Genomic DNA, 8,363 nt, shown 5'->3' on the forward strand with positions numbered 1-8,363 from the left:
CACAAGGGTCCCTTGGAAAGCAAAGGAGGGGAGAAAAAAGGGTCAGCCTTGGCTTGTAACCATTAATGAATGCTTTGATGAAGCTGTTAGACATTTTTCAGAAAACGCTCCCCTTTAAAGACTTGGGGCATCCAAGCTTGATGTGGGTTGGCTGATTCTGCAGTTTATTCTGACTGAAATCAGCTGATTTATCCTAGTTTGTTATTAAACTTCTCAAGAATGGAGCTCAAACGGGAAGCTTGAGAACCCTCCCTCCACAATGGGAGGCTGTTGCCGGACATCTGTTTCTCATAAACTACAACCAAGGAACGTAACGGCCATCAGCCCCTCATACCTGAGCACCAAGGCTTTTTGAAGCCATTTTTGTTTCCGGCCTCTGGTTCTGACTCCCACACTAAGGCTAAATTGGAGAAGCTGATGTCGGTTTAATGGGCAAGTCGTTCACGCTGGTCTGGCTAAGGAGTTTTCAATATTCACATAATAACAAGTCAAGCCAACAAACGTGTATCATGTACCTACCATATGCCAGGTATTGTCCTATATACTGTAGGTGATGTACACACATCTGATCCCCATATGCTATACAGGCAGGGGTCTATACTTGCAAATGGGGTCTATACTTAACAACTACAAAGAAAAGCAGCAGTCTCTGATCTCAAGGAGCTCACACTTGAACGGGGGACTCAACATTCAAACTACAATGTATAGACATACAGGATAAATTGGGGATAATCTTAGAGGGAAGGGACTACGATTGGTTTTAACATTAGAGAGGCAGGGTAGTTCAATGGACAGTGTTGGACTTGGAGCTAGAATGGGCACACTTAAAATCTGCCACATTTACTATGTGACCACAGGTAAGTTACTTCACTTCTCTGAACTTCAGTTAACTTTAAGATTGAATTATTGGTGGGTTTCAATCTGTCCCCATACTTCTGAAATCATGAGACATCAATATTATGCTTTAAAGACAGAGCATTTTCCCATGTTTCTTTCATTCAAACGCTCCTGAGAAATAGGGGGATAATACATATTACTACACCCATTTTATGAAGGAGGAAACTGAGTCTCAAGGAGGTCAAAAGGGACTTTCCTGAGGTCAACGGTTACAAACAGCAGATTTGAAGGGCATACTAATCTAGGATTTTTTTGACTTTGAGTCCAATGTTCTTTTGACGGCTCCAGGCTAGATAATAAACACAATTAGATAAATAACTTCATTAGCCACTTTTTATTGCTGGAAATTAGCAACTTAACACATCCTTTTCCCTCAAGGGACCTATTTCCTGACCATTAAAAGAAGCCTATTCAGAATCTAGACCATCATTATTTCCCACTGCCTACATTTCTCAGGAGAACCAAGTGTTAAACACACACACACACATCCCTTTAGTTATCACCAACAGCAGACACCAAAAAGCCTTGGAGACTGGTCCAAGTAAGACACCAATTTAACCAGGATAGTTTGGGTTTGTAAAAATGTACCCCTCAGCATTTCTGTTTGGGAATGCTCATTAGTCTGAAAGTCTGGGATCTGTGAATGTCTCCCAAAGCTCTTAGAGTGGGATTTGGGGGTCTGGAATTAGTTAGCTGTAATCTAGCTATACACACTTCATAAAGAGGTACCATGTGTATTGATGTGGTCAAACTTCTGAGCATCTGGGAGTTTCTCCACACTTAGTCTGTTCTTAGGAGTGTTCTGGGAGCATACAACTTAAAGTCAGGGTAGAATCCACCAGAACTTCTATTATAGGAGAAATCTGCAAGAACAGAAGGGGCTCTTGTGGTCTCTAACACAATACAATACCATACAAATTTATTAAAAGCCTACTATCTTCTAGGAACTAACTGCTAAGCTTGGAAGATACAAATGGGGGTGGAGGAGAAGACAGGCTGTCCTCAAGAAGCTTATGATCTGATGGAGGAAAGGATACCAAAGAAAGCTAAAAAAGAGTGGGAGGAGAAGGGGCGTAATGATGGTGGAGAGGAATATAAAAGAGTGTAGCTCAGGAGAAATGAAGACTCAAGTGGGTTTCTGAGGTCTTTTCATATGTAGGCTTTCAGAGGAGTTTGGCCAGTCCTCTTCCATCCCTCTAATATAAAGTACAGAGGCTACTAAGGTGGAAGATGGGAGTTGCAAAACTAAAGTAAGGTCCAAGATGACGGGTTTCCTGCTGGTGAACTTTTCCTGAGAAGATGGGGGAAAGAGAATAGTGATGGCAGATTGGAATCCTGATGGGAAATAAATATAAACAGGAAACAAGAAATGGATAGAGAATTTCTTTTTCCTAGAGACCTTGAAATGAAGCTAAATGGACAGTCCATTGAATTAGAATAGTATTTATTCATTTCATCAACAAGCATTTATGGGGCAGGTAAGTGGATAGAGCACCAGACCTGAGGTCAGGTAGAACTTAACACTTCCTAGCTGGGTGTTACAATTGAATGGAGAAGACAACATGCAAACAAATATATGCAAAGCAAGTATATGCAGAATAAATAGGAAATAAAGGGAAGGCACTAGAATCAACAGAGGAAGGTTGCCAGTCACTTAACTCCAATTGCCTCAGCAATATATACATATATATGTATATGTATATATATACACATATAAATATATATGTATACACACACACACATATATATATAAAGTACAAATACAAGAATTTAAAAATACTTCAAGTAGTCAGAAAGGAAGGATTAAATACTAAAAAAAAAAAAAAAAAAAACTAATAAGACTTGGCAACGATTACTAAAAAGGACAGAAAATCTTAAAATATGATATTCAAAAAAACTTTCCACTAATAATATACCTCACCCTACATAACTAACTGAAATCTGCAACTTTATGGGGAGGTGGGGTGAATTTTTAATAGAACAGAGAACTTTCAGGTATTTCTAATGAGAGAGAAGACCAGAACCAAATAGAAACTGAAATGCATACACTAGACAGAAGAGATTTTTTTTTAACTGAGCTATTTGAAAAGGCTAAATGATGATTAAGTGCTTTTATCCTAATAAAGAGTCAAATGACTTCAGAATCCTAATGACTTTAAAATTTAAATTTAAAAATTTTAAATTAAATAAGATAAGCAGGATTAACACAGGATCTGAGTATGTGTTTGTTCCTTTTTTGATATTGAAAGAAGAAAGGAAGGGAATAAATGGATGAAGAGGGAAGGAAATTTACTATTTCCATCAAAGAGGCAGCAAGATATTACATAAAGATAAAAGAAGAAGTTGGGGCAGCAAGCATCTCAAGAACTCATTCTGAACATTTAGAAGAGTTGAATGCATGCACACACACACACATAAATACACAGAGTTTGATATAGAAATACATGAAATTGCTAAAGCTTAAAACTGTGATAAGGACATTGGGAACACCCTGTAGATAGTGCTGGTTAAATATGATTTATCTCTGGACATTACTAAAAATCACTGGATCAATAAACACTTATTAAGCACTATTAGTGACACTGTGCTAAGTGCTGAAATACAAAAAGAGACAAATGATAATAGTTCTTTCCCTCAAGAGCTTTACAATTGAATGGAGAAGACAACATGCAAACAGATATATGCAAAGCAAGTCTTTGCAGAACAAATAGGAAATAACAAAGGGAAGGCACTAGAATTGACAGAGGAAAGTTGCCAGTAAAAGATGAAATTGTAAGTGAGATAAAGTTAGAATGGGAATAAAGATGAGAAGCATTCCCAGGCATGGAGAATAGTCAGAAAAAAGGCCCAGACAAAAGATAGAATATCTAAAACATAGTAAAAAGGATTATATATAATTCTTAACTAATCATGAGAACTTTACAAAAATTAGTCATATGTTTAGAAATAAATCTTACAAATGCATCCAAGCAGAAATATTAAAAATATCCTTTTACTGATTAAAATACAGTAAATGTATAATTAATATAGAATATTTGAAGAAATTCAAACTTAATGGAGACTAAATAATGTTGTCTTCAAGAATTGATGCAAAGAATAAATTATGAAAACAATTGCTAACAAGATGGAAATTTTGTCAAAAATTACAAGAATCATGTGACATATTTAAGCTTTTGGGATGCAGCCAAATCAGCCCTTAGGGGACATTTATATTTCTAAACTTCTATCAACAAAAAAGACAATTTATAAAAGAAAAATAATGGTGATAATAATAATTTAAAATTTAAAAGTCTTAGAGAGTTGCCTGGGACATTAAGTGGTTAAGTGACTTGTCTAGGATCACTCAATCAGGGGGTAGAAGAGAAAGTACTTAAATCTGGTTCTTTCCTGCCTCTGAGAATGGTTTTCTACCCACTAGGGAGCCTCTTACATCTTTGTTCTGTGATTTGAAAAGGATACTCAGGCTGGCAGGACTAGACATAGTATCCTATAACAACTTTTTAGTCAAAGTGCATATCAAAACTAAACAAGACTGCCTGGAAAAAAAATCTCTAAATTCATACCATGCATGACAGATTTCATAATCAATTGAAATGTCCTGCAAATGGAAAAATAAGTCTCATTTGGCCTCTGAGAAAACAGTTGTGTTTTCTGAATTGTTTCTGCCTTCAAATAAACTAAACATCAGTGCTCAAATTGTCACAAATTATAACAAAGAAAAAAGCATTTTTAAACTTAAAGAATGGGGTGGGGGGAGAGGAATTGTGTCCTTGGCACTAGTATCCATACTCTTTCTCTTTTTATTAATAAAAAAAAATCATCAATAAGAATTTATTAAGCTTGAAAAAGATTTTATATGAGAAAAAAGACAGTAGAAATATTTAAAGAGAATGGGATTTAAGATTTCAACTTTCAAAAAGAATCATTATATAAAGTTCCCCCTGAATCGTAGGGCTCTAATCTTGTGCCTAAGGATATATACCAGTTCTTTACCTTTAACAATGAGAATGGGGAAGATAACAATAATCATGAAAACATCTGGATAGTGTTTGTTTTTGCATATTGTTTGGTATATAGCATCTCATGTAATCATCACAACAGGCCTGTAAGTTGCTACAGATATCACCAGCCATTTTACAGATGAGGAAACTAAGACTCAGATCTTTTTTGTCATTTGCCCATGATCACACAACCAGTGAGCCAATGTGCTTCTATCCACCGTGATTTTTCAAAAATCATAACCAATAGTTCAGCAATTAAATAACAAAAGCATTTCCTATTTATCTGGCTCTTTAAACATTTGAAAGACTCTTTATTACATGAATTATTTCATTTGCACACACCACAAAACTATGTCAGGGCTTTTATTATCCTCGTGTTACAGAGAAGCAAAAGCAGGCTCAAAAAAGTTAATTGACTTGATCAGGGTCACCTAGCTAGTCAAAATCTGAGGCAGGGATTGAACTCAGGTCTTCCTGACTCAAATTCAACACTCTATTCCCAATAATCCTGGAAAGGAACTCTGATGACCCAATGGATAGGAGTGGAATGCCAGATCTGGAATCAAAAAGACTTGAAATTCAAATCTAGCCTCTGACATTTACTACTCTTGTGACCTTGGGCAAGTAATTTAACCTCTGTTTCTGCCTCAATTTTCCCATTTGTATAATGGGGATAATAATAACATCTCCTTACCAGTGTTGTTTTAAGAATAAAATAAGGTTATATTTATAAATTATTTTGCAAATCTTAAATGCTAGCTATTTTTATTGTGGGAATAAGGATAAGAGCTATAATTTTAATGGTATGGACAATACCAGCAACAATATAGTGCTTTCATATCTAATTCTCTCATTCGACTAATATTAGGTCATGCTTATTAAGAGCTACGCACTGTGCTGAGCCTCAGAATACAAAGGAAAAACAGCCCCTGATCTTAAAGAGCTTATATCCTAATAGGGGGAAACCATGAATATAAGTAAGTATGTACCAGATATCTACAAATACCTTTTCCATTTAAAAAAAAAATTAAAGAGGTAAAGTGATTTGCCCAATGTCATCCATAGATGGATTAGTAAATGGAAAAATCAAACTAGGACCTAAGTCTCATGACTACTGACCACCATCAGCTCAGCACTTTTTTCCACTGCATCATGATTCTGCTTCATAAAAGTAAAAATCTAGTAATTTTGTCTTACTTTCCTGTACTTACCAGAAGCTTTTCACTTTCAAAGAGTACATTTGTTTTTTTACAAGTTGCCCCACAAGAATAAATTAAGGACCCAAGGCATGTCAACTTGGAGATTGGCTTTCATTTTTTTTCTTTGTAATTAATTACAATTGTGATATCATAGAAAAATACTAGGTTGTAGTCCTGGCTGTTCTCATGGCACATTGTGGGACCTTGGGCAAAATACTTCCCTCTCTGAATTTTTTCTTCATCCAGCTTAAAAAAAAAAAAAAAAAAGAGTCATAAAAGGATTGGAATATGTACTTTTGAAAGGTCCCTTTCTATCTCTGACATTCTAAAATCAGTTCATATTACCCACTAAACTTTATGTCTTTTTCAACCTATTATTCAGGATATTTAGAGGGATTAAATAAATGATTATATATTTGTTAACACTTGTATCTGAATGTCAAACATAAAGAAAACCCAGACGAACATTCCCATCAAGGCATTCTATCCTTCCCACAGACATGCCTAGGATTAGTGGCAAACACAAACATGTTTCTGGGAAGGGTAGTAATTTGGAAACATTTTTTCAAACTTAACATTTTATGTTCTCTCTGGGTAACATGGCAGGCAGAGTCATGAAGCAACAGGGAAAAGAAGGGTAGGATATTTTGTATTTTAAAAGTCGCATGATTCAATAGAGGTCCCATCACTGATATTTGCACCCTAACATTTCTAAAGTGTAAGTGGTATGACTTTAGGAGTTGATTAATTGGATTTATGGTCTGATGAGACCGATTTTTAAAAGCCTCAAATTTGTAATAATTCTGCCTTTGGAATTGTAGTTAGAAAACATGAACAACTCATGAGGTTAGAAAAGAGAAAAGTGTGTAACGAATGGGCTGACAGGTCAGGATCCTGGCTCTAAGATAGGATAGTCTCTTCTTCCCTATGTGGTTCCCATTGCTGCCCCATGACATCTTCTTTTGCCCAAAACAAAGAGATACAAGGAAATGCAAAATCCAGATCCAACTGTAGGTATTTATGAGAAATAAGATTCGATCTCTTAAATGCAATGGACTGATTTATGAAATGTGCTAAATAATGTCTAAAGATCTTCTAAGCTCCAAGTCTTATATCTATGAACCATAGACCATAGACAGAGAAGACAAAAGCATACCTTTTAACCCACTTTCCATAATCTTTCCCCACACACACCCCCTACTTTCCCACTCCTATAGTGTAGCTACTCCTTCAGGTATACAACATCAACCAAATATCCTGACTTTCAGCAGAGAAATCAGATTCTAAGACAGCAGCCAAAGGATTTTCAATGATGAGCTCAGCAAGTCCTGCAGGATTCAAATTGGCTTTTTTGTGAACACATAAGGTTCTTCAGACTTTTCCTGTATTATCTTCATTCACCTTGTTATTAGAATGTCTTTAGGTTTTTTATTCCAAAGATAAACTTTATTAAAACTAGATAATAGAAAGAGCTCCAATGTCTGTCTCTTATTCTTCATGATACTCCTATTAGGGATGTGTTACAAGCTTATATCCTGAATCAAATTCTTACTGACCAGGTGACCCTGGGCAAATCACTTATCATATCTTAGCCACAGTTTCTTCATCTGTACAAGTCAGTATTTACCTCTCAGAGTTGTTGTGAGGCTCAAATGAGAGAATCTCAAGTTTTTTTTACCATTATTTAGCAGCTATATAAATAATACCTATTAACCACCAAAGGTCACATGACAGGGTGGTGTTCTTGAGTGTATATTCTAACTCCTACTACATGAGGAGAGAGAGAGAGAGAGAGAGAGAGAGAGAGAGAGAGAGAGAGAGAGAGAGAGAGAGAGAGAGAGAGAGAGAGAGAGAGAGAGAGAGAGAGAGAGAGAGAGAGAGACAGGAGAGAGAGAGACAGGAGAGAGACAGAAAGACAGAGAGAGACAGAGAGACAGAGAAACAGAGAGAGAGAGAGAGAGAGAGAGAGAGAGAGAGAGAGAGAGAGAGAGAGAGAGAGAGAGAGAACGAATTTTTTTTTTTACTCCAACTTACATATCTAGGAAATCCATTCATTCTTTCATTTATATGCCAGGAAATTTTTGATTTGGAGAACTATACTTGCAACAATTCCCAAGCTTCTAAAAAGGAGATACTATCAAGTCACTATCCAATTGATTTCTCTACTTCCTAGTCTCCTGAAAAAGTATAGCTTAATCCATCATCATCATCATCATCATCATCATCATCATCATCACTTAAACTTTTGATAGCTCTATAACACAAA

This window comes from Sminthopsis crassicaudata, chromosome 6 (assembly GCF_048593235.1).
Source record: "Sminthopsis crassicaudata isolate SCR6 chromosome 6, ASM4859323v1, whole genome shotgun sequence".
Lineage (NCBI taxonomy): Eukaryota > Metazoa > Chordata > Mammalia > Dasyuromorphia > Dasyuridae > Sminthopsis > Sminthopsis crassicaudata.